Here is a 27,857-nt window from a genome sequence, read left to right as displayed (position 1 = left end):
AAAAACACGACCCAAAACGCGGGGCTTTTTTTTTCCGACGGCCACTTCTTCACAAGCCGCTGGCCGCCTTCCTCTCCGCGCAGGCCCGAGCGTCAGCGCCGGTCTCGTTCCGCTCGCCAGAAGGGGAGAGAAAAGAAAGAGAAACTCGGGCGGCAGCCGGAGGGGTGGGGAAAGCGGAGGAGAGCCGCGCCGTGCCCGCCGCCGCCAGGCGAGGCGAGGGGAGGCGGAGGGAGCCGCTCCAGCTGCGGCGGCGCTGAGAGGTGGGGGGGGGGGGGAGCGGCGCGGCGGAAGCGGCGCTGGCTGAGCGAGGGAGCAGGCGGGCGAGGAGGAGGCAGCGGAGGGAAGGGGGAGGCTGTTGGTGTTTGGCGCCGGTGGAGGGAGTCATTCCTGCAGCTGCACTTCCGGTCGGCATTTTGTTCTGAGAGGGAGCGAGAGAGAGAGACACACAGGATCCTTCCCCCCCCTCCTCCTCCTCTTCCCCCTACCCCCCCGCTCGGTACCGACTCACCGTGCCCGGGCTCCCCCCCCCCCCCCCCCCCAGCCTTTCCGCACTCGCACGCACAGAGGGAGCGGCGGCGGCGGCCCCTCGGCAGCGCTGCCCCCCCGGCCGCCCCCCTTCTCGCCCGCGGCTCGGAGTGTCTCTCGGAACCGGTTCGGCGCGGCGCGGCCCGGCCCGTGTTGATGTTGTGAGGCGGGCTGAGGGGGAAGGGATTTGTCTTGGCCGCTCACCCCCCGGCTCTACATGTTCGCTGCACTGAGGAGGAGACGGAAGAGGAGCCAGCCCCCCTCCCGGCCCGGATTATTGTTGTTATATTATCTCCCCTCCTCCTCCTGCTCCGCGGCGGCGGCGGCGGCCCAGCGGCGGCGGCTCCTCTGAGGAGGGAGGGGGCGGATTTTTCTCTCCCTCTCTCGGATTCTCGTTGGATTCAGACGCCGATTTGCTCAGGTAATCCCCCCTCCTTGTCTCCCCTTCCCCTCCCTGCCCTCTCCGGCAGCGGGCCGGGCCTCCCAGCCGCGGCGGCCCAGCGCTGCCGGGAGCGGAGGGGATTACCTGCTATCCAGGGTAGAGGGGAGTAAGTGGCAACCGGAGGTGTTTATTTCGCAGCCCCCCTTCCTGCTCGCTCGGGTTTGGCGGAGGGGATTGGCTCCTCCCGGGCTGCCGGGAGGCCCAGGCCCGGTGGAGAGCGCAGGCCCGCCGGCCAGCGCCTTTACTCCAGCTCGGGGATTAGAAAGGCGAAGCGGCTTCTCAGTGACAGGCCTCAACCGGGAGCGGAGCAGGAGGAGGAGGAAACAATACCATTAGCCGCAAATGTGCGCTGATCCTTCGCCGTATTTACAACTTCACCGGGGCAAGGGGGGAAGGTCCCGGCGCAGGCAGCCCTCTGAAGTGGCGAAGGAGTAAGTGGAGGAATAGGGGAAGAGAGACAATGTAAATACCCGGGAACAAAATGCCACCTCTCTTCACTGTTACGTTCTCCTGCTAACCAACTGCGTTCTGAACACTAGAAAGTTCGAATGCGTATGGATTTATAAGGTGCAGAGGTTTAATCTCTAAACAATATAGCGATTGATTAGTGTGTTAATCACTTAGTGTATTTATAGCAAAAAACTAGCGCTTGTGGGATGATTGACACCACACGGACACCTGCAGTCCCAGGAAATACAGATAGGCGAGCATATTGTATCAGGTACTCCACATAATCTCAGCGTCAGTGTGCTGTATACGTTACAGGAATATGTACTAAATTCGGAAGAAATACTATTTTATACTTCGAACAAACGGAAGACGGGAGAGGGATCATGTGCAAAGTGCTGCGTTTGTGACATTTAAGGGACCAAGGTGAAGACGAGATCTTAACCAAAGTATTTGAGAATCAAGCATAAATTTAATGAAGTGAAAAGTGAGGAGTGCTTAAAAAGTGTTATCCTTTCTTGTCAGGCCAGATCACTTTGAGATCCTGAGGTTGTTATTGGCTGTTTGTGTCCATGATGTTTGAATATGTAATTAGGTGTCATTTTAACAGGTCAAATGTGTTTTGTAAATGACTGTTGATTAAGTGTCCGGTCTTCGTAAATAATGGTAACTAATTTACAGTAAAGTAAATCTCGGACTTCTGTCTAGTTGAGTTGAGAGTGTTACTAAAAAAGAGGCAGATTTAAAACAGACACCCTGTGAACTAGTAAAAATACTCCTACAGAAATTACATAATTGAGGGAAATTTTAAGATACAAAGTTGTATGTGTCATATAGAAAGGAAATTTGTAAATGGCAAACAACTATCAACATTACATAATTTGTCTATTTTTCAGCGGGTTTTTTTAGTTGTTCAGCCAGATCTGTTTTAACAGTAAGTGGTTAATGTTTCTAATAGAGTAACTTTCTGGTGTATTATGTTTAGAGCCTATAATGAAACTGTGCTATCGTGCCTCCGCGTGCCCTGATACATGTTTAAAAGAATGAAGTTAATATAGCTGTCACGTAGAAGGCGTGTTTTTAATGCTGTAAATCCGTGTAGTAGTCAGTAGCGTGTCCGTGATTTGTATTGGTCAGGGAGTAGTTTGAATTTTAAAAAGCCTGAAGATCCTGCTGAGCCCCAATCCCGGCCTCCCTCCCTCCCACTAATCTCCCATTCCTGTCTTTGTGCTGCCTGGTCCTGTTAGACACTGTTTGCAACAGGGCCTCAGGCCTACGTGCGTGGAGAAGAACCATTTACACTTCGAAAAAGCAGCCTTTTATTTTTAAACTCTGTGAATTGCAGAGCGAGCCACTAGTTGTCTCTAACTGTCCTCATCTCAGTGTGTGGCAGCAGAATTATTGTTTTCTTTTGGTCCCTATCATGCATAGAGGCCGAGTGTAGCTGTGCTTTACAGGAAAGAAAGGACTGTGCAGAAGTAGTTGTAGTTCTTCGGTAGTTTTTCATCATCAGGAAGCGACATTAGCTCTGGTGTTTCTTTCGTCCTCCGTTTCAAACAGCTCTCACTTTAATCAAAATGGGTTTGTTAAGCTTACAGTAGTGAACTTCTCTGACTTATTTTTCATTTAAGAAGCTTTGCTTGAAATACAACAGATACGGGCAGGAAATGAGCTACTGTAGTTATGTAGTTCCTGTCAAGTTTATCTTGCCAGGCTTGTGTTTACGGTGCCACGTTTTTTTTTTTAATCAGAAAGCATGCACTTTTCTCGTATGAAAAATAGTATTTATAGAGGGAAATTTAAAATGCTGTCTACTTGTGATTTGTAATGAGTTTTTTGGTTTTATTCTTATGAGCCATATGTGATTAATCCTGAATTAGTTGCTTTATCACAGTTTATGTAGTTGTATATCTCTCTTATCTCAGAAAAACATTTTACATACAGAAATGTTTAATGTGGAAAGGTTTATAAGATGACTGATTTTTGATTTAGATTGTAGTTTTTGGCACAGTGAAGAGTGTGTGTGTGAAGAAGGACTATGTTGCTTTCATACTACTTTTGCCCTAATGTTAGGAGTTTATACTGGTCAAAACAGCTAGCTGCTTAAGGAGGATGCAGTTATTTTATTCGTGTTACAGAAATACAAAACTAATTATTCTCAAGATGTTACTTGTAACAATTGTTTTAACTGAAAGAGGAAAATACTTTCTTCTTGTTATCTTCTATTTTGTACTTTTAACTATATTGTACATTTTGAATTTGTTTCTTGTATACAGGTTTTATTTCTTTTTTTTTCTCTCAACTTCTTAAACATTTTACCTGAAGTTATGCCAACAAAAAAAACTTTTCCTGAACCCTTTTGCTGTCTTAAAGTTGTTTTTATACTTTTTAACAATAAAGACATAGGAACAGGCATACCAGTTAAATAATCTATTTTCTTCACATTTGAAGTGCCTAACTTGTAATTTGGGAGAAACAGAACAGGATCAGAGAAGCAAAATTATATCACTAAAACCCTTTGCAGATCCACATTATAAGTAACAGTACAGGTACACCTCTGCAACCTTATTCCATGTTTTGAGACTCCATATACATTAATGTTCATATGACTTTTCTTGCAGAATCAAGGAACTAGATAGTAGTTTCCTTGGTATAGATCCATGGAGGTTTTTGTTGTGTTTTTATGATGATTAAGGTAATGCAGCCTTAATCCTAAATGTTTCATGTGTATATTCCTCTACAGTATAAACAAACTGTATTTTGAAGGATACTAGATGAATAATAGTCAAAGTGTAAATTGATTTGAGCCAGGGATTGGTATAACAAGTTCCCTATTGCGGAGTTCTGTGTGTTCAGCAGGAAGCATGGTACTTATATATGTATATTACGTTACAAAGTATTAAAGTCATGTTACTGAATTTATATTAAGATTTCATAAGTATTGCACAAGAAACATAAAGTTAGTAGATAATTGCTGTAACTAGAAAGAAAAAATGTACTTCTATTCTGACTATATAGACCTAGGAAAGAAATTTAAGTCTTCACGTGCAGAAATTTATGCTTTCTAGAAGTTATTCTAGAGGGGTGCATAATATTCATGAAAGTATGGACACTTTGACAATTATGTGCATACTTAATTGGAAAAAACATGAGTAATGATAGCTTTAGAGTTATCCAGTGTTAGCGTAGCTATTTAGTGTCACAAAATACATCACTAGAAATATTAAATATTTGATAATAAATGGCCATTTCAATATGATACTGCTTATTTTCAGTCTTGCTTTTCATGTACCTTTATTAGAAGTATTACAGGTTAGGTTAGCTTCTGATTTTGAATCATCAGCAGTGACAAACACTCAGTTGCACAGAAATACCTACAAGGAAATGCTTGAAATTGGTGATACCTGTGTATTATTGCTAATAACCCTGTATAATAATGATCCTTTCTAATAATCAAAAAATGGAGTCCTTTTGAAATGACAATTGTTAAAGATTTGTCTTCTAAAAACCTTTGATACAGTTCATCTATATTTGTGTTTTTAATTACTTAGTGTTACAAGAATACTTCTTAGTAGCTGATCCTGACCCCCAAAGTATGTGTGAGAGGAGTGCTCTATATTGACATCTGCTGCACCCCAGGAGTGAGGAAATAGCGTTTGACAAGATTGTGCAGGATCTATGATTTGTGTCTCACTTCCTGTCCGTTCTGTTCACTATGGAAAATCTCACTAGCAAAAGGGAGTGGAGAAAGGATTTTGGCCCAAATGTATGTAGAAAGTAAAAGGAATTCCAGTCAAATTGAATGCAGTTGTTGATACTGTACTTGGTTTACACAAATAACTTTAAAAAAACCATAAATGTTGAAGACCATTTTTCATGGTAAAGTTATAAGAAATTCTAGAAAAGTGTATTTTTATGGCCTTTAGTATTAGTATCCGTTTCTTCTAACTGGTTTTCCAGTCACAGATCTCGAAATTCTTTAAATGGGTAGATATTTAATTTTTTTCAGATTATTGCTGTAGTTTCATTTTAAGCACTTTGTTTTTCATAGCAGTGTGTATGTGTAGACATGCAACGCATTTGGAGTGTTAAAAAACACTAGGCTGCAAAGTAAGGGACTCGGATAAGGAAGTAACAGACGAAGATTTCAGAAACAAATGTAATCCAGCCACTTCTCCATGTGAAGGGCCTTTAACTACATTATTGTATTCTCCCTTACCCATGAAGCCCCTATTCAGTGCCTCATACAATGCATGGGAAATGCCAGCTGACTGGTATACTGCTGTAACCTAGTTTATATATTTGTTTCCTTTGTAATTCAGTGAGCAGCCTGCTGCCTTGTTACCTGCTATATACATCCAGATCTTTCCTGAATGCTGAAGTGTTTTCGTTTGTTAATTTGTAGGAATTATATCAAAAGAAATATCTGCGCTTCACAAACATTAGAGAAAGTTGTGGTTTTTTTGCACATCTATAAAATATTATTTCCATTTTACAGATGGAAGACTGAAACTGAGTCAAAATAGTGAGTTCTAAAAGTGCTTATAAATCTTGTGTAATTTGACATGCTCTAGTCTTCAGATTTTTTCTTTACAGCACTTAGTAAGTTCATAACATTGTTTTCTTTCACTTTATTTGTGGTTGTGAGTGCACTGCGTTTCAACACATCAGGCTCATTGTTTCTCATGCTGCATCCCTAAGAAGTATAGAATGGGTTTTCACTGATGGCCTTAAACATTTGTTAAGTTTCAGCTGTCTTGATCATGCCAGCAGCTGGACAAGAATAGATTTTTCTGTCCTGAAAAATTGAAAGGAATCACCCTCTGTATTCTGAAGAAACAAAAATCTCTTGAAGTTTTTCAGGAAGAACAGGGACAGCAACTAGATAACACCCAAATCCTGCAAGCAATTAAATGGGTGCCTGCAACATTGGAGACAGATTCAAAAATGTTACTCTGTTAACTTCTAGCCAAAACTAGCAACCCTGGAGGGTATCCTAAGCATTGGTTATTGGCTGTTAGGGATAAAACTTTGCCTCTTAAACTGATAATTGTTGCAGTTGACGTGAAGTGCTTGAACCCAGATCTCTGCAGCCTAGTGGCCAGCCCATTTCATTGCGATGTCAGTCTGTTGTCCAGCTGCTATATGGCCGTTAGGAAAACAGGACTGCTCTGAGGTGTAGTAAGTGCAGTCATAGCCAGAACGTTGCTTTGGGGATGTAGCAAGTCCAGGTCCAAATGCCTAATCTGTATCGACAGAGTTCTTGAGCTTTTTACTACCTGTATGGCTTTTTGTGTTGTATACTCTAGGCATGGCCCAGAAGTTGTGAATATATTATGGAACAGGTAGAATAAGTAGAGCTCAGTCTTTTTTCCTTTTTTTTTTTTTTTTTCTTCTTTATTTGTGGTGGAAGTTTTCTGTTAAAATAAGTTTGGTTATTTTTATTTTTTTGTTTTTATTTTTTTTTAAAGAAGAGTTGATTTATGTAGGCAGTTTCCAGCAAAAGAGTCCTTGGATGGGAAACTGTTTTTTAACCAATTGGATTTGTTAACCATGTTTTATTAAAATTCAATAGCAAAAATGTGTAATGTCCCATAGAAGGCACCTCCTTTTACTCTGTAACTCTGATTTGTTTCATGCCATGTATGTCATGTGCCATATATGAAGCAGAGATGCCCTGAATAGCAAACAGTAGATGATCATTTAATGAATGACTATCATAATGCAGAAGGGACATTTCTTATAGTGCTTGGTTTTACAGTACTATCCTTTATTTCTCTCTTTTTTTAAAAAAATAATGTAATTTATCAAGCTCCTTGAATGTAAACATGTGTCTGTGATAAAGCAACCCCTGTCTCTCATGTTTGAGTTGACAGTATTAAGGATGGGGGGAAAATGTAGAGAGCCCTCATCAGATGCTACATATAGCAACTACCTTAGTGCCCGCAGAAAAAATAGTCTGGAACCTACTTTTGTAGTCTAAAAGCTGGGAAAATTTTGATAAGACTCTAATAAGGCTGTGGTGAGAACTCATGGGGAGTGCTTTGCGGAGATTTAAAGTCAGTTTAACTTCACTCGCCCTCCCCCCGAAGGGAAAATTAAAAATCTGCCTGATGATTTGCTTGTTAAATTTCTAGTTCAAACTAGGGAGCTATGATTGCTTTTTACTACATGGATGCTAGATTTTTTTTTTCTCATTTCTTTTTTAAATAATAGGAAAATAGATTTGCTTCTACTAGCATGCTCAGTGACGATTGGTTCTTCCTGGCAGTTTCCTTAAAAACTCATCTTGAAGCATAACCTGTAACATAGAAAAACTTTAGTGTATCCTGTTAAAATTTGGCAGTTACAAGGAATTGAAACACTGCTTAACAGAGTTACTGGCCAACTTTAAGAATGCATGTTGCTCCCTGCTTATTTTGTATAGGTAGGACTGCTAGTGACTCCTCTCAGTTTCCTGCTACTTACACTTTAAAGGCACTGATGTTACTTCAGACTTTGCTGAACTTCAGCAATGTGGGCCAAAATCTTCCATGCTGGGTGGCTGCCCTTTATTGACTGATTCTTTTGATAAAGCTTAAAGCCAAAATAGTTCACTGACTCCTAAGGGTCATGCTTGAGAAAAAAATGTTTGAAAATTATTTCTGATCTTTTCTTCAAGTAATTGGAACACCCTCGTTCTTTGGGGAAGGAGTTTAAAATTTGAGTGAGGTGACTTTGCATTAGGGGTGTGCTTTTTTTTTGCCATTCAAAAGCCTATCAAAAAGTTGGGCAAGTTATTAGTCTCTGAAAACAGCTGACTTCTCTGATTGTAGCCATTAATGTTGAAAAATTTTCTGTACACGACTTTCCTAATAAGTACAGTTCTAAGCAGTGAGATGTGGTACAGACTCTTAGTTTTCTGGTGTCCATTCCCGGCTTATCCACAATGCTGATTAGTTTGAATGTGGAAGAGACAAGAATTGAGTTTGTGGGTGGCTGCAGGAGTGAGCACATGGAGCAGAAGAGTGGTGGACTGGAACCAGACTTACACAGGATGGGGAGGGAATGGGAGTTTGAAGGGCAGGAACTGAGGAGGGTAGAAGCTTGGAGTTTCTAAGGAAATGATAACTGAACTGTGAGGACTGGATAAAGGAGCTGGGGGGCAGATGCATGAGTCCTTGGTAAATATATAGCATGAGCTACGAAACAGCTTTAGCAAGAAGCCGAGACAGAAGGGTACTTTGGAATTGGGTGTACAGTCAAGGGAAGCAGGTCAGAAATGAGTGGGAAGTATGTACTGGGAGAGGCCAGAGAGGGGATGAGGAACAAATTTCTTGAGAAGACAGAAGTAGAAACAAGGATTGGCTGGGCAAAGAAGCATTATTTCACACATAGGAATTCATTGTTTGGATTGTCTTTTTTGTCTTTTTTTTTTAATGGAGGAAATTGTGTATTAAAAAAAAGCTCAGAAATGTGGAGTACTTCTTGTAAGAGCAAACAACAGTGATTTCTGTAGTTCACATTACCTGTGTAGTCTGCATTTGGCATCTTTGTGAATGCGTTGTGGTAGTGTAAGTCTGTCATCACTTTTTTTTCTTACAACAGGATGCCTATTGCACCGACTGTGTGGAATGAATGTAACCTTCTTAATGGAATTTTGGTGGGGTTTTTTCTTTTGAAAAACATAACAGGTTATATTAATGTCTTCTAGGATTTGCCTTAGGTATTGTTGATTCTACCTTGGGGACAGGGAGAGACTTTTGAGATTGCTTCCAATCCTGTCTTTTATGATTAAGTATTTTGATTTCTCTTTGGTGTTCAATGTGTAGCCCTTTGCCTTAATCATTTCACATCATTAAGCCCTGTTCCAGAGATAGAATTCTTAATTTCCTCATGGGTTTTTCTGTGGCATGTGTTGTAATATTGAAATGCTTCACAAGTACGTATTTTTTAAATGTTTTTGAGGAGAGTAAGTAATGATGCAAGTTGGGAACTGAGATGCAAAATCTGGTCTTTAAAACTTTGGAAGTCTAACTGGGGCAACTGTAGGACCTGACTTTTAAATTAACTTGATTTTTTTTGCATCATAACATATGTGGTAATATTAGAACAGATTTTGTTAATTTTGGTTACAAATACGACTAATCAGTGCTTCTTCAAATTATGCTTCTGAACAGGCAAGAAAAAGGAACACAGAAATATTTACAATTAGTAACAGAAATAGAACGAGGTCCCCAAGCGTGGCATTTTTCTGTTTCCTGCTGTCTGATTTGCAGTCTCTTTCCCTTCATACTTCTCTTTCATTTTCACTTGAAGTTGGAGAGTCATGTCTACAACAGACTGTAGAGCCTTGTGAATAGCCTCTGATTCATTCCCAGAGCAGATCTCTCCTGTAAACTGAGGGAAGATTTGGGCATGGGGGTGGGAGGGGAAAGTTACACAATTATGTAATCCAAGGACTGTGTCAGAATTCTTGAGTGCAAGGGGCATTTATTATCTTTTGATTGACTTTGTAAGTGTGATCTTTTAGCCTGGGGGTGTGGGATTTCCTGGTAGATGTCTGGAAAGCTTTGAGTTTATACACAGAAAAAGTAATGTTTGAGTATTTGTTGATGTCAACTTTTCCGTGTTGGGTGTTCTGTTCTAGAGGTTTTTTTAAAGTCCGATCTCTCCAATGTTTTTAATAATATGAACTTTAACATACAGAAATGCATTTAGTATAATATCTTTTTAATCGTTGCCTTGTAAACCAGCTGTCACAGTGCAGTAACTGAAGTTTTGAATCTTGATTTCTACATCATAGAAAGGAATTGTAGTGAGATTAAAAATGGACTTTATTGTTGTGATACTGCTGTTGAACAGATCAGCCCTTGAGTGTCAATCACAAGTTTGAGATGTGCATGCAAAATGGGACTCACAGCTCCTGTGGTGCTGAGTAAGTGATCCATATTGGTTAGTTGAAAGAAAACATTCAAGAGATTTTTACCTCCTGAAAGAGAGTTTAAATCACTTTATGTGATAATCATATTCTTTCTTTCAGGTTTTTCCCTGTTCTAATTATTTTTCTTTGCATTGTGATGTGGTAATGCTTCGACAAGAGAAGAAGGCAATGCTCACTACCCCATAAAATCTTAAAGCCAGTCAAAGACTGTAATGGATAGCGACAAATGCATGTTTGAACCTCCTGCTACTGAGGAGCATTTTAGAATCTGTGTGCCTGGTATCCTGAGCAAGTGCTCTTCCTCTGTCCTGCTGAGATTTTGAGTGACGGGTTGGAGATGGTGGCTAGTACGCAGTGTGAAGTAATGTTTCATGTGTTAGGCATGTTCAAAGCGTGTGTATGACTGGACTTTCCTACTCTGAAGATCTTGTCCAGGCTTAGCTGTAAAACAGGTGTTGAGCTGCTTAGTTCTGCAAAAATAGTGGCAGTTCTGACATACGTTGAAGCAAAGCTGTAGGTGGACTTCCCCGGTGATAATTTAGGTGACTAACAGCTTAGGAAGTTATAGGAACACACGGTGCACTCTAGGGTCACTACTGTAAAAAGAATATTTAGAGTTCTGACTCTGCATATTTACTCACTGGAGTAGTTGCCTCTGATTTTATCTAGCATGATGTAAAGTTTTGTCATATTATTTACAAAAATAGGTACTTTATTTTTACTGTGGAAAACATCATTAAAATACTTGAGAAACTGCAACTTAAAAAATTATATGGTTAAAAAACTGTTTTGTCTGTAATTCTCTAAATATCATTACATGAACAAGCCATCATAGTACAGGAAGGTAAACATTTTCAGTTTTCATATCACACTGTAATCTTAGCCTGCAACCTGGAGAAAGAATAATGAAAGCTACTTAATTTAGTGCCGTGTTAAGTGGTTATATTGAATTAATAGACTTCAGAATAGGAATTCTCTCTTCTTCTGTAAATATTTGTGTCTATTCCTGACAAATCCTTTTTCTAGGCTCAAAGTAGACGTATGATGTCATGGGATTAAGCCAATTCTTAATCACATCTTGATTAATAATTAGCCAATGAGTCTTATGAAAAGCTCGGTAGATGGACTTCTGAGAATTCAACATAACTTGTTAAGTCTGATGATTTGAAGTTGTTGCATGCTCAGCTACAGCGAATGTTCAGTTGTATAGATGTAGCCTGTGGCAAGTGCATGTAACCTGATTTAGTTTAACCCTGTTTCATTGCTGGCTAAGGAAGGTTGAATCTGCATTTTTGATAGGCTAAGTGTGTATCCGTAATTATTGGAAGTCAGCTGATCCACAATAACTTCAGAGCCTGGGCTAATCCACTTGCCCAAATGTGGCTGATGCTCGATGTAACCCTGTGTGAATTTTGGGACAGAACAGTATTTGTCTTCAACAAAACTGTTGAAGGTCTCCTACTTGTGCCTAATTACTGATAGAGATGTAAATTTGAACAAATGTTTTGGGAAGGACAGTAATAATGGGTGAAATACTGCATTTTTTAAAGAAAATAAACAAAAATTTAAAAATAGCTATACTTCCGTTTTAAAGGTGACCATACGGAAACAGCATCAGTTAACCAAAGACATTAAATTTGCTGTACAGAACTTAGAGGTTTTGTTAGTAAAATGACATTCACCTTGATAGAAGGAATTCAGTTTAGTTTCATGCGCATGATTATGAAGAATAAACATTCTGTAAATCAAGTTACATACAGGTTCAGTAATGGGGTTGTGTCCAATAATGCTTTAAAATTGTACTTCTGTGAACGAGTCGCCTTCAGTGGGTTTACACAGATATAGTTACTTGAAATTGATACATATTGACATTTTTGCTTCCTGAAGTAAGTTAGAATCTCAGCTGGACTTTAAGTAGCTTAGTCCCTAAAAGTTAGGGTATTGAAATACAGTAAAATATTTGTTCACTGTAATTACAGTGCTAAATAGTCTTGGTGCACACAAGACAATTTAAGAAGCAGTTTTGGTTTTGTTTAAATAATATGTAATCATTTTGTAGATTAGATTTACCCCTTGAAGACCAACATTAGCTTTAATGATTCTGTTGTATTTACTTAGGTGGTCAGTTTGGGTTTTGTCATAATAATTCTTCAGCATTTTGTGAATCTTTGTGAGTCAAAGATGTTTGTATTCTAGGGGGATGGTGTGGAGATGGGTTGTGGTCTGGAGTGCTAAGATGTAGTAGTAGGCTCCCACTTGTTGGGATTTCTTTGCAATGACTTTCGAAACTCTGAACACAGTTTAATAAATTCAACACTCCTGTAGCTTACAAGCATACTCATCAGTGGTATGTTGATGCAGATGTTAATTAGCTTCAGATAACTTGAAAGATTTTATTTTTTTTTAATAATCACTTGTGTAAAGGCTTATATATGTGATTGGGTGATAACTCAGATACTTGTCCACTGAAAAGCACAGAGTCGTGTTTGAAAACTTGCCTTAAAATCTTTCAGAAACAAGAAATACCTACTTGACAGCCAGTGTCTTAGAAGGTCTAGATGATGTTTGCTGTGAGTAAACAGTAGGAATAATTAGCAGTGAGGGGAGCTCCAGGTCTTTGTAATGTGAACCTGGAAAACACAAATGTAAATGAATATTGGATTATGTGAGATAGCAGTTTAATACTATACAGAATACTACTGTCAGTTTAAATTTGTGTCTCAGACATAAATATTATTATGTGTGCCAAAGTATGCAGTCAATAATGTCAAACACGTAGCCTGGGAAGGCCACTTGTGGTTCTGCAAGCTCTAATTTATGGTCTCCCATGGCAACTGTTAAAGTGAAAAAAGGATTATGAATTGAGATGTGTCCCTGGATCATGTCCTGTGAGCTAAATGTGTAGAGTTTAAGTTATTTTTTTGCGGAGGTAGACAGCCTGTTGCCACAGGAACGGATCTTTTCCCTGTTGCTGGTACTTGGCTGGTCTCCTCTAAGTTGTATGTTTTATCACAGAGGTTGGTGGCAAGTTAGCGATCACACTACTGGTAAACAGGACAGAAACTCAGTAGTTTGATGGCCTGGATGAATAGCTAGCAAAGGACAGTGTCCCTACCTGTACAGGTGCCTCGGCATCCAATGTAAAAGGAAGCACTGAGAGCTAACTACTCATTATTGCAACTTTAGCATGTATGTCAGTCTTGATACAAGTTTAAGGTAGTTGAGTTCTGATCCATTTCAGCTGCTTCTGGTATGTGTTCAAATGGCATGTGAATGAAACTCGAAGGGTATCATGTTTCATTTTTAATGCTTCTGTATTGCCAGAATATTCCCATAAAGATGTGTCTGAGTCTCCTTTGTACTAAAGTAATTTCCAGTTTGGAAAAAAACAAATTGATTCTATTCCTTCTACCATAGCAAAGCTGCAGAGAGCTGAGAATCTTTTCCAAATTGAGACTGTGACTTGTGAAATAACGTTCATGTTTCACACTAGAAAGACTGAGCTACCTCTCTAAAAGGTGGGTGTTATCACCCGAATCTCAGGGAAGACTGCAAAGGTGAGCTTTAGTTTTGACTCAAAGATACTGCCCTACATCTATATATTTATAGCATGCGTGGTTATTATGTGGTTTACATCTTACTTTGTACATACTCATTTTCATTCATCAGTGAATTATGGTAGGCAAACAGCTATAAGTGTATTTTTCTCATATCAGGGTGACTTGATATAAAAATCCATCCTCTTGCTAGAAGAAAGGAATACTTCATTGCAAATTTTTGCAGTTCAGCAAGTTGTGAAAATAAAGTACTTAGCATGCAATTGTGTAAATTCTGTTAAAAAATAAGCATAACTCAGTAATCTAGTTTTCCATTTATTAATTAATTTGATTTACCTGCGTGGTCAATTGTGGTTGTTCATGTATCTGTAGCATATGGGCCACAATTCACCTTTGCCTTAGCAGCAGCCCGGACAATAGTACTGCCTGATTTCTGAAGTAGGAAGCTTTGTATTAAATTCAGGGCTATAATTAGCCCTCTCTTCCACGTTACAAAATCACAGAATGGTAGGGGTTGGAAGGGACCTCTGTGGGTCATCTAGTGCAACCCCCCTGCTGAAGCAGGTCACCTACAGCAGGCTGCACAGGACCTTGTCCAGGCGGGTCTTGAATATCTCCAGAGAAGGAGACTCCACAACCTCCCTGGGCAGCCTGTTCCAGTGCTCCGTCACACTCAGAGAGAAGAAGTTCTTCCTCATGTTCAGACAGAACTTCCTCTGCTTCAGTTTGTGCCCATTACTGAGTTTTAGATCCTTAAGAGAAGAAGATGGTCGTCATTTGGAGTGAAGTGCCCAGAGAGTAAAGTACATAGAAGATAAGCGGAACATCCGGGGGTTGCGTACAGGCAGGATGGAAGGATTGAGTATGCGTTGTCTTGACATGGTCCTGTGAGGACTGATCTAACCTGCATGGAGTGGTTCTTGGGCTTTCTCCATATGCCCATAAAGCAGTCAACTTGGCAGTTCAGTCAGTAACTTGGAACTGTGTCCCTGGCCTAAGACTTGCTTGTGTTTTATTTTAGCCTATCGGTTTAGAATTTAGAGATGTATTTATAAGATGCACGTGGATTTTTATTTAATCAATAAAATGGCATCTGCAGCTCATAAAGTTCACAAATGGGAAAATGCAGTTTTCTCGGTTTCAGTCATTAGCTGATGACCAACTTTCTCATATTGGATGGTGTGACATAAATGATGAAAAAATATTTGTCATCTAAGAATGAACAGGGAAGTAGCAGTGCATTTATTCTCTCTGATATTTTATCAGTCACTTCTTTGAAGAAGTGATTTTAAGAGCACTTTTCTCTTGTACTACATAGGGTTTTTTCCGTGTTTTTTATTTGTTCATCTCACTATCTCCTTGCTTTTGTATGTGAGCACTTGTATATGTGACAATTAGAATATACTTTCTGGAAAGGCTACTTCAATATTTCAGTAACTGAAGATGGAAACAGGCTTAACTAAACCAAAACAAGCCATTCTGCGTTTCATTGATGTTAGTTTAAAAGTGTGATCTTTTTCATTAGTAAAGGCTTGCTCATCTCTCCCTCTTCCCACCCTCTCCCCCCCCCCCCCCAAGTTTGGAAATTGGCTTTTTAATCACTAACTCTCGTAAGCCACTGAAGAAGCCACATAATGAAAGAGCGCATTGGGGGTGGGGAGAAATGAGTATCTTTCTTGTCCTGTTTTACTTTGGAGCATTGACCAAAGGGGTTGGTTGAGTGGGGTGTGAATGAGGCTGTCTTTCTGTGGTTTGTGTGTTGTAACAGATTAACAAATGAGAGCTTTGCAAATGTGTGATGTGAACAAGGTGAAAAGGCTTTAGTCCCTTTCTTACCTTGCAAAATATGAACAGACGTATTTTGGCTTGGGTAAGTTGGGTGGCCTTGTGGGAGAAGGCTTGATTTCTGAGGATTTTCTGAAGCAGCAAGTTTGTTTATTTGCTGTAATTCCATCATTTGTTTTACAGTTTTGCAGGGTTGGATTAAAAGTATTTTCAAAGTGTTTTACTAAAATAGATCCTGAGAAATGTTTTGGCAGATTGGAAGATGTTAACAGCTTAAAAATTCTAGTGTAATAGAACAGATAACTCTGCGTGGATCTTTTTTTTTCAATACACTTCTTATTTCCTTGTTTTTTCAAGAAATATGGATTAGCATATATGAATATGTTGTCTTGTTTGCTTACTTGTATTTAGTTTTAGCAATAACGTGAACTATTGTGAACTTTTTCTCTCTATGGTATGTTGTACCACCTGAAGTCCACTTCAGAGAGCCTTAGACAGCCTTGATCTCATGGATTATTTTAAATTTGGCTAAATAGGCAGGTTTACTAAGAGGTTACAGGAGATAGCTAGGACTTTTGGAGGAGGTTCAGTTGTCTTCATGCTAATGTGGATTTTTTTTTTTTATATACTGTTTTAGCAAACAATAATTCTCTATTTGTCAGATGTGAATTTAGAAAATGCAACACTCGGAGAGTTAAGGTGTCTATAGTTCAGTTTGTCACCTTTCATCCATAACCCCATTTTCTGTGCTTTTTGTCATGTTCATATGACAGGACAGTGGTCGCGTGGTTGTACAGCTTCCCATCTTCAAGAATGCTACATCTAAATTTCCTTAAGCTTAAAAAAATACTGTATGTGCAGTGATTATGTCAAGGCCAGCTAGGGAAATTATGGTAGTCAATGAAGTATAAATTTATAGCTGAATTTTCTAATTTCTTATACTATAAAATTGGGAGTTTAGTTATACAAGTTTGACAGTATAGTACTTGAGGAGCATAAAGATCATTAATACAAGCTTTTGTGGATAATGTGAAATGAAGTTAGTATCTCTTTTCAGAGTATGGGAGCTTATTGTGAGTGACTATGCTTAGTCAATGCACACCCGATCCTGAATTATTGAATAGTGACTTTCTTTAGTTAGTTTGTTTACCTGAACAGTAATGCTTTCTCCACCATGAGTAGAGCAGGAGCTTTGAAAGTTATTAAAATTAAACTAGTTTATTAAAATAGTTTATTCAGAACTGTGGAGTTGTAGTGAGAAATAGTTGATACACAGGGCCATGATCTTCTGACTCTCTAAAAGTGGAAAAGTAAGGAAAAATCCTTTTATTCAGAATTGACGATTACAATCTCTCTATCGAGTTTTATTTCCTTTTTGTGGTTAGAGCCCTCCTTAACACTGCAGTTTTATTTACATCGGTGAAAAGGACAGTCTCGAAAAAGTAGTTTGAAAATCTCTGATAGTGCTGTTGCATGCAGTCATTACATATTGACTGAAGAATCCATTCTCAATTATGTATTTCCCCTTCCCTTGTTTTGTGTTTGAGATGGAATATGTAGGGGTCTGTGTTAGTTTGTTTTAAATCATGTTGCCATATAGATTGTCAAATGCAAGAGTTTAGCTCAGAAAACCACTAATGGAATCTGAAATACTCTAATAATTTTCTAGTTTTACAGTGTTTCTTCTCTTTAACCACATTTTGATATTGCTCATCCAGCCATGCCTGTAAATACAGCTTTAATTTGCCTAAACTAAAACAGTTGTTAATTTAGGTACTGTTACTGGACAGAAATTTTTATGATGGACTTGATAGCATTAATACTGTATATGTTATCTCTCTGACTGTGTGTCTTTGTATTATACAAAGAGAACTGACAAATGTATAATTTGAAAAACAATTTGAGTACCAGGCAGAAAAATCTCCAACTGGCAGGCAGTCGAGCAGTGACTACTAACAAAAAATGTCCCTTCCAATTCCTAAAAAATAGCCTTTCAGAATATTTGATTATTTCCGTATGATGTCAGTTGCCTTTCAGGCTGTGTTCTCAAACTGTGGAGGACATGTCTCAGTGTCTTGGAAATACTTTTTTTTTTTTTTACTTCATAAGGATTTGTCTATTCAGCTGAATGTATTAAACGACTGAGATAGATAGTATGAGACCAGATCTTGATATTAACGGTAATCATGTTACTCTTCTCCGTACTTCAAGTTGCCTGTGTGGTATAATTTCTTAGCTTTTCAAGTCTCTAGCTTGAAGAGCAAGTGTAAACAAGATGAGATGACGTAGAAGGTGGTATGAGTATAAAAGGAAAAAACCCAAAGCTTTGCAACTTTTTGAAGTTTCCAGCACCTCATCAGCAGAGAGCATTTCTGCATCCTTTGTCTAGTCAGATATCCTACGCAGCTTATACAGCATGTGCCTTATGACTCTTGAAATTGGATGACTGATATTAAATTGTTAAGAAGTCCATTTCTCTGCCTACTGCTTGAGAGATCTTGGTCACATTGGGGCGGAAATCCTGACAGTGAGAAGCAAATTTTTTTTAAGTCAGCCACTAGAATTGCAATACACTATTTTTTGGAAATTATACAAAAACTTGCAGTTTTAAAGAAAGTGTTCTTACAGTCTGTCAGTTGAGCTTTGCCTTAACCATATATTTTGAATTTAACTTTGGATTTGCCCTTTGCTTAGGATGTCTCACTGAATTCCTGTGTGAGGTTATACCTTGGACAAACTGTACCTTGATCTCAAAAACGGTTGGTGGTACTTGATTGAGGCAGTCTCAAAGATTCTCTCAGTTTCTATAGCCAAAGACTGACTTACAATGCTTGCTCAGTTTCTCAGAGCACCAGTTGCTGGAACATGCAGGCTGGAACTGATAAAAGCGAGGAAAAGCTTTCTTAGCTGACCTAGGCAACGAAACTACTTTTCAGAGGGTTTAAAACCACCATCAAGTGGTCTAAGTTTATGAATTAACTGGAAAAAAAAATAATTAAGAGCTTTCTTCAGGGAGGAAGTCTTAAAGGCACAGGAGCAGGCTGTCCCCGTGTGCCGCAAGACAAACTGGCCTGACTGAACAGGGAGCTCTTGCTAGGACACAGGAAAAAAAGGAGGGTCTACCACTTATGGAAGAAAGGGCAGGCGACTCAAGAGGAGCACAGGGGTCTCGTTAGGTCGTGCAGAGAGGAACTTAGAATGGCAAAAGCCCAGCTAGAGCTCAGGCTGGCCACTGTTGTAAGGGACAACAAAAAATGTTTTTACAAATATATCAACAACAAAAAGAGGGACAAGGAAGATCTCCATCCCTTATTGCATGCGAGGAGGAGTATTGCCACCAAGGGTGAGAAAAAGGCTGAGGTACTTAATGCCCTCTTTGCCTCAGTCTTTAATGATCAGACTGGTTATTCCCAGGGTACTCAGCCCCCAGTGCTGGAACGTAGGGAAGGAGAGCAGAATAAACCTCCCATAATCCAGGAGGAAGCAGCTAGCAACCTGTTATGCCACCTGGACATTCACAAGTCCATGGGGCCGGATGGGATCCACCCAGCAGTGCTGGGGGAGCTGGCAGAGGAGCTGGCCAAGCCACTCTCCATCATCTATCAGCAGTCCTGGCTAACAGGGGAGGTCCCAGATGACTGGAGGATTACCAGTGCAATGCCATCTACAAGAAGGGCTGAAAGGAGAATCCTGGGACCTACAGGCCTGTCAGCCTGACCTCAGTGCTGGGGAAGGTTATGGAGCGATTCATCCTGAGTGCGCTCACTGGGCATGTGAAGCACAACCAAGGGATCAGGCCCACCCAGCATGGGTTCATTAAAGGCAGGTGCTGCTTAACACACATCTTCTGTGACCGAGTGATGCACCTAGTGGATGAGGGAAAGGCTGTGGATGTTGTCTGTCTGGACTTTTGTAAGGCCTTTGACACTGTTCCCCCACAGCATCCTCCTGGAGAAACTAGCTGCTCATGGTTTGGATGGGTGTACTCTTCGCTGGATAAAGAACTGGCTGAATGGCCGAGCACAGAGAGTGGTGGTGAATGGAGTTAAATTCAGCTGGCGACCGGTCACGAGTGGTGTCCCCTAAGGCTCAGTGTTGGGTCTGGTCTTGTTTAACATCTTCATTAATGGTCTGGATGAGGGGATTGAGTGCTCCCTCAGTAAGTTTGCAGATGACATCAAGCTGGGCGGGAGTGTCGATCTGCTCGAGTGTAGGAAGGCTCTGCAGAGGGATCTGGACTGGATCGATGGGCTGAGGCCAACTGTGTGAGGTTCAGCAAGGCCAAGTGCCGGGTCCTGCACTTGGGTCACAACAACCCCATGCAACACTACAGGCTTGGGGAGGAGTGGCTGGAAAGCTGCCTGGCGGAAAAGGACCTTGGGATGTTGGCTGACAGCTGGCTGAACAGGAGCCAGCAGTGTGCCCAGGTGGCCAAGAAGGCCAACAGCATCCTGGCTTGTATCAGCAATAGTGTGGCCAGCAGGAGTAGGGAGGTGATCATGCCCCTGTACTCGGCACTGGTGAGGCCGCACCTCTAGTACTGTGTTCAGCTTTGGGCCCCTCACTATCAGAAGGACGTTGAGTTGCTGGCGCATGTCCAGAGAAGAGCAATGAGGCTGGTGAAGGGTCTAGAGAACAAGTTTTATGAGGAGTGGCTGAGGGAGCTGGGGTTGTTCAGTCTGGAGAAGAGGAGGCTGAGGGGGGACCTTATTGCTCTCTACAACTACCTGAAAGGAGGCTGTAGTGAGGCGGGTGTTGGTCTCTTCTCCCAGGTAACTAGCTATAGAATGACAGGCAGTGGCCTCAAGTTGCATCAGGGGAGGTTTAGGTTGGATATTAGGAAAAATTTCTTTGCTGAAAGAGTGGTCAGGCATTGGAACAAGCTGCCCAGGGAGGTGGTGGAGTCACCATCCCTGGAGGTGTTTGAAAAAACTGTGTCGTTGTTGCACTTTGGGACATGGTTTGGTAGGAGTGGTGGTGTTGGGTTGTTGCTTGGATTTGATGATCTTAGAGGTCTTTTCCAACCTATGATTCTATGATTCTTTGCAATAACGGTGTTTTGCTTTGTCTTGGGCACTACCTAACATGGGATCTATTCTAGATTGAACTCTGTTGCTCGTAGAGCTTTGTGTGATTGTGAATAGTGTAGAAACTGACACGGCCTATGATTCTTACTGTTCAGGAAAGAAAAAACAGTAGAGAAAAATGTTGCATATGAAAATGTCATAGTATTAAAAATTTGAAGTTCATTCAGTAACAGCAAAATACTGAAAGCAGTTATTAAAGCACTGTTCTTCCAAGCCAAATTTGTGGTTCACTGATAGCTACTGTCCTTGTTTTTTAAATCCTTTTCAAATTTACTTCTGCAAAAATCTCCATGTGACCAAGGAATAGCAGAAATCATTCTCTTGCACAGGTGTTGCAAAACTTTGAGTAACCTAAGCGACTTTTTACAGGTCAATTAATACCTCAGGAGCTTCCATCCCATACAGAAGGCTGAAGTATGCTTTCTCTATCATATGAGACTGAGGAACTGCCAGTGGTACACTGGTGGTCACCTTTTTTAAATGACCTCTCTTTTCCCTCTGGTGTGTCTTCTTAACAGTACAAAAGAAGTACCATGAATGCCTACATTAGCACAAAGTGTAGTAATGCATCGAACTGAGGCCAGCTATTTTCTTTAGCTTTGCTTTCTACTCTATTCGGTGAACAGCCTGACATCCAACGCCAAATTTTTTCATCTTTTGATACTACAACTTTCAGATTGCACATGTGTTCAAAATTATCCCTTTGTAAGCAAGGGGAATAAAAGTAACAAAACCAAACCATATCAGAAGTTGCAGACTTTGAAAGTGCTTGTTCTCAATAAATTTGATCATGTGTTTAATGTAGTGATGTTAATTTCCAAAAAGATGAAAAGGCGAGAGAAGTGTAAGGGTGATGCCGTTGTACAAGCTTTATTCCTCATTCACAGGATTCAAGTGTAAGACTTTTTTGCTGAAGGCTGGATATAACTACCTGCAGTTCAATAGACAAGGGCCTCTCCCTGTCCACCACATCTCATATTAGTCATGCATCTTGGCCTACCACCTTCTAAAACTCAGACCACTTTCTGCTCCTTGACAGGCCAGTGAACAAGTCTGCAGGGCCCATAAATATCTCTGATAAATATTGCCACTCAAGCCCAGGCTTTACTTGCCTCTTCATAAAAGTGCTACTTGTTTCCCAATATTTACTACTGCTGTTATTTGTGAATCATTAATCATCTTGGGTCATTAAGCTTTTTGAAGAGAATTACCTGACAGTGTTGGAGGCATTGCCAGAATGTTCCTGAAGTTTCACCCAGAAGCTGTTACTGCTTTGAAGACTTGTATGCAAAATTTGGAGTTGGAGGTCAGGCTGTCCACTGAATAGAATTCAAGTTAAAGAAGAGCTTGCCCCTAATATCTGAAGTAGGAACCTGTACAAAATGAGCCATTTTCAGTGGACAGTAAGGATTAAATTTGAAGTGTGCTGTGTGTTCACGAGTGCTCTCTACACAATGTTAACGTAGAGGGTTAACATATACACAGATGTTTTAGACCTCAATTATGAGTTGTTTTCAGACAGTGTATTCAGTAGACCAGAACTTCCAATGAACTGCTAGGGGCTTGTTGGCAAGCGAAACATCAGCTGGAGTTTGAGTTTGTTTGGTTCTCCAGAGACCACCAAAAGTGAATTCTTGTGCAGTGTAAAAAAAGAAATTGCGATAATTTTGCTGACTTCGCAGTCGGCAGTAGTAGTAACTTTGTGACATCTTAGGTGTTTTTTTTTGTAGTAGTACCTGTGAAAATGGCCAGAGCTTCCCCTGTTGTTACGCTGCTGTGTTGCAGAACACTAGAAGGTAAAGTTTTGTGGATTCTGCAGAACAGCATGATATGAAATCTTCAGTGTCACAAGTCTATTTGAATAGTGCATGTTAAGGTGATTGTATGTCTTTATTTTGATGTGGATGCAGTATATGGTGTTAATTTAAATCCAGCTTATTTTACATTGTTCTTGAACATGATGTTTGACATACTGATGCTTATCACTATATTGTTACCCTACCAGAGGTACAGATAATGCTATGATTGTACTAGAACAGCTGAAGGCTTTTGTCAGGTATGTGGGACAGGTAGACTGTTTGACAGTGGACTGGACATTTGGATGTGAGTGTTTGAAGTGGCCAATTTTTCCATATAGACCAACTCTTGGTAAGATTGTAGCAACAGGTGAAACAAAATATTACCTGCTTTAGATCACCAGATCCTCTCTGTAGTACTTGGAGAAGACAGGTCTTTCATTAGAGAGCCATTTTTGTCATTGATGATCAAGTTCCCATGACCTTTCTCTGATTGTTATTGTTTTTTCTTTGTAGCTTTTTGCCGTATGTATCTGGGATCAGGTACACATCTCAGGTTTACATTATGACGGAATAAAATTTAAGAATTTTTAAATACTGGTAGACTGGATGGAAGAATTCAGCACATCTGTGCACTCAAGGATTACATCACTTTCTCACCACTGTCTCTACTAATACTTACACTGACACACTACAGCATTCATCTCCTCTCCTGAGGGAGCAGAAGGAGCAGAATTAATCCTGGTTTTTCTTGGCGTTTCTGTAGTAATATTTTCTCTTGATCTTTGAGTAAAGCAGTGGGGACAGTGTGGAAGGAAACCTGGCTAATGAATAGAACTGAGATAAAAGGAAAGCAGTAAGATGTAGAATAATTGAATTTGTGGAAAGATTTTTGCGAAATAGTATTTTTGAAAAGTTGCGTGTAGCAACAGTAGTAGGAAAGGAGCCATGTTTGGTTTTGCTTTAGCAGTTGAAAATGCACAGAAGGAGGCAAATGGAGATAAAGAAATGACTAGTGCCTTTCTCCTGTTTCTTAATCCAGCAGTTAATTGCATTATACATTTAAAATACAGATTTTTTTATTTTTTTTTTCCTGGCTACCCCCTTTCAGGAGAAGATTAGGTCATCTCATTCTTACCCTCCTATTTGTGTACTATATTGTCCTTTCTTGTTGAGATTAATAATGAATCAGAGACAGTGCTGTGAGAGCAGTATCTTTCAGTGGCAGTAAGCCACTGAAACAGCTGTTACATGGAACTTTATCCTCTGCTTTATGTCAGCACCTTCAGTGCTACTACTTTCACTCAGCATCTCTGATTCTTAGGTTATCCAGCACTAATTGTTTTGTATATTAATTTCTATTTACTATTCCTGTTTCCTGATACTTTAATTTAGTCATGGGGCTAACTTTTGTCAACTGAGCATGCTACTTCTTGCTCCAGTTTTTCTGTTTATGTACACAGTACAATAAGCTGTTTAAATTAATTTATATTGTGAATGATCTAAAATAAAAATACATGAATGACAGTGGAGTGATTCAGACTCCTGCTTCAGTGTCTGTAATCCAAACTTACAATATGAAACACATATTTTGATAAAATTACCATGCTAATGCAAAAGTAAATGAAACAGAAAGCTTCCTGATGTATAAAGCATATATTTTCTAGGACTAAACTTCCACTGTCAAAGTATGACAGCATAATGGTTTTGTATATTGACAGAGGCATATTTATACTTCTGCCATGTATCAGTTGCAAAGCTGCAGGAAGTCACGTGCAGTTACCATAGCTCAGCTGATGCACAGTAGCCTGAAGAAAAGCCCTAAGCCATAATATTGATAGTGTATAGATAGAGGAAATCTTGATGACCTCAGTTCTTGTACTGAACTAAACTAAAACTCATTCAGTGATTCATCAGGAAAATAATAAAAAGCATTCGTGATAAACAGTTTTCAGAAGTGGTGAAAGAGTAGCTCATTATCTTAGCTGTGTGACTGCCTTCTAAACCAAAAGTTGCAGTAACCTTTCAGTCTCAGGAAAGATGGGATAATTTGTGGGTACGTAAAGTAGGTAAATACAGTTATGCTTACAAGTTTATATAAATAGGGTATATAAGTTGTACCTTGTGTACAACAGTCAGCAGGTGTTCTGTGCTTTTCAAGGAGGATGTCCTTCAACAGAGATTTCAGGATGGAGAACTCAAAGGAGCTATGATGAGTCTAGGAAATGTACTTTGTATACAGAAGACAGAACAAAGCATTTGATGATTGATGTGAAAGGGGCAAACGGTAGAGGGAGCTGGCCTTATTGACAGTGTGGAGGACGTGGAATGAAGTGTAATATGAGGCTGTGTAAGTGATATGTAACATTGAGCAGGAAAAACCATGCAAAGTCATGCAGTTGTAACATTGTGGAGTAGGGGTGGAAGCTGGTTTAAGATACAAGATGAAAAGGTGGACTCAGAATGCCCTGAAGATGGGGAATTTTACAAAACAAATTAGTTTTGTAACAACAAATTATGCTGTGGGCCATGAAGACAAAATCAGTCTGAAACCAGAATGTAGATGACACAATCATTTTAAAAAAAAAAAAAGAGATGCTGAGAAACTGGAGTGAGTGCGACAGAGGTCTGGTAAGGGGGTTGGAGCATGAAATATAGGAAGACAATCTGAGGTAGCTGGAATTGTTTACCCTGGTGAAGAGAAAGCTAAGAGGGATTGAAATGCTGTCTCTAACTAGCTAATGAGCATTGATACAGAAGACAAGGCAAGCTCCTCTGAAGTGCACAACAAAAGAAGCAACAGCTGCTGTTGCAGCAAAGGAAATACTGATTGGATTTAACAGGGAAAAAATTCACAGTGAATCTCAATCCTTGGAAGTATTCAGAACTTGACTGGGAAGGCTCTTAGTAGCATGACATAACTTTTAACTTGGTCTTGCTTTGAGCAAAGGGTTGGTCCAGAGGTCCCTCTGAGCCTAAATAGATCCATGATTTTGTGACAACTTCTGTTTAGAATCATTATCTATACTTGTGTAGCAACAAGAGTTATTGAAGGTAAGCATTGTTAAAATACTGCACCAGTTAAACCTTACTTGGATGACGTATTCAATACAACCCAAGCATGAATGTAATGTTTCATTTAAGCACAGTACTTGTAAGTTATTCTCCTGTCTAAGATCAGTTATGTGGCACCTTGCGTGGATTTGATGAAATATTTCAGTTAGTTCAAAAAGTTTGATCTAAAAGGCAGATTTTAAAATGCAAAATGTGTTTTCAAATTTCTGTATCTAATTTACTGTATTTGCATATTCAGTTTTAAAAATTCCATGTTTAAATGATGAAAGAAAGAGTGGGAGTGGTTGTACTAAAGTATCTTGCAAAGAGGTGTTTCCTACAGGGTGTTACTCAAAGCAATCATAATTACAAATTCAGTTTCTTTGTAATATTTATATTCTTTGTCTCCTGTTCCTATGGACAGAGGTTTTTTGTAGACAGAGGCTGTTGTATAGTGTTAACTCAGTGTTCTTTCACAGTAGTGATATTTAAAGAATATAATTTCATCTTTTCTAAAGAACATATTTTATTCTTCTGGCTACTGAAAGGTTCTGTGCTGGTACAGGATCTCATTTTGTGGGTAAGTGCAAGAAGGAGTGCACTTCTGTTGTAAATCAGTGTTAAACATTATGAGATTGTTAGTAGTAAATACAAATCCTGAAGATGGATCTACAAGCTGGCTAAAGTAGCAGATTTGTTAAAAAGCCGTGAATAAAAAAATAAGTTAATTTTATCACTTATGTATGTAAAGTTGATAGTACAAGGAAGGATGGGAATACCTGTCAAGAAAAATTTCATGACTTTGAGAGCTGCAGAAACAGAAGTAGGATGAAATTTAAGTGCCAAATGTTGATACGTTTAGAGATTCATTACTAGGTTTTCTCCTGTAAGCAGACAACTTTTTGTCTGGATATGACAGAGGAACATCTGTGTATATTAATATTATTACAAAATACCTAATCAGTCATCAGTAAAATGAGACTATTAAAAAGCATATGCAGTTTTTGAATCTATCAGGCGAGGTATGTATGTGTAGAGGTATTAAACTATCAGAATTGTGCATTGAGGTTGCATTGGTGCACAGTTCCTTTTGTGCTCGGAAAAAAAAAAGATAATCAGAAGGTATCAAATGTAGCAGTTAGTAAGAAGATAGGGAAAATTTGTTTTATGTGAAAACTTACTTTGTAAGAGGACACTCTCAGCATAACTTACAGTGCAGCAGTCTGAACTAATTTGTTTACATGGCTTCTGGGCAACAGCTGGCTCATGTCCAACTAACTTGGAGTGTTTACTGAGTGGTGCTCTTAATATTTCACCTATGCATGCAGTGATTCCCAAGCTTTTATTCTCTCGTTCCATTTCTGAGCTGTGACTGCTTTTTTTGGAAGTGATGCTCCTGCTGTTAAGTTTATCAGATCTGTAAACTGCTTGTGTTCTACAGCTCCATCTTTAGAGAATTGCTGAGGGATGGTGCAAATAAGCTCTCTAAACATCGTGGAAGGGTTCACATCTGGAAGGGAGAAGAGCTGCAGGCAAAGATGATGCAGAAAAAAGGGTACATAAACTGGTAATAATAATTTCAGTCTGGAAATCGATAGGAAGCTCTAAAATGCAAAAAAAAAAAAAAAAAAAAATTGAAATACTGGAATTGTCTTCCGGTAAGAATGATGAAAGCAAAACGTTTAACTAGTTAAGGAAGAATAGTTGATGAAATTATTAAATGCTTGAAATACATTATGTGATATAAATTACAAGGATCTGGAGTTCCTGATCAGGGAAATCCTTATTTCTTAAGCAAGGAGTGTGATAAATTGTTTAATAATTTCTCATATATTTAATGTGAAAAGATAAAATCTGTAAATAACAGATTTTACAAAAACCTGAAAATTACTTTACAAGACTACTATATTTAGCTATTTTCAATGTCGTGGAATTACTGTTACACCTCCAACTCCTGGAAGTTTTAGACTGTACCTCTCTTTGAAAAGGAATGTCATATGTAATTTATTCAGATGGCTTTCTAAAGTGTCTTCTGGACGTTGTGTTTTTACATTGATAGCTAAAGTTTCTGTTCCTAATTCTTCTGTTGGGAATGTGGAGTCGTTGCTATGACTAGAAGGTGAGATGCAGTTGTCCCCATCACTTACTGTTCATATGTAAATCCATTGGTGCTAATAGTATTAAGGTTTCCAGGTATCTTAAGGTGGAAGTGAAAAAAACATTTGTAGGATTGAACCGTTT

At 39.5% G+C, this 27,857-nt stretch overlaps 1 protein-coding gene across 4 annotated transcripts in view; it reads left to right on the top strand.

Annotated features, from left to right (window-relative positions):
* Nucleotides 1-578: 578 nt before the first annotated feature.
* Nucleotides 579-27,857, top strand: part of NIPBL (NIPBL cohesin loading factor) — a 173,146-nt gene continuing 145,867 nt past the window's right edge. For all 4 annotated transcript variants that reach the window (XM_075411749.1, XM_075411750.1, XM_075411746.1 and 1 more), the window contains exon 1: nt 579-946. The gene's annotated coding sequence lies outside the window, so the exon portion shown is untranslated. The remainder of the gene's footprint in view (nt 947-27,857) is intronic.

Source organism: Opisthocomus hoazin, chromosome Z (assembly GCF_030867145.1).
Source record: "Opisthocomus hoazin isolate bOpiHoa1 chromosome Z, bOpiHoa1.hap1, whole genome shotgun sequence".
NCBI classification, from domain to species: Eukaryota; Metazoa; Chordata; class Aves; order Opisthocomiformes; family Opisthocomidae; genus Opisthocomus; species Opisthocomus hoazin.
The sequence above is the reverse complement of the archived record's forward strand: the minus strand, read 5'-3'. Positions and strand labels throughout refer to the sequence as shown.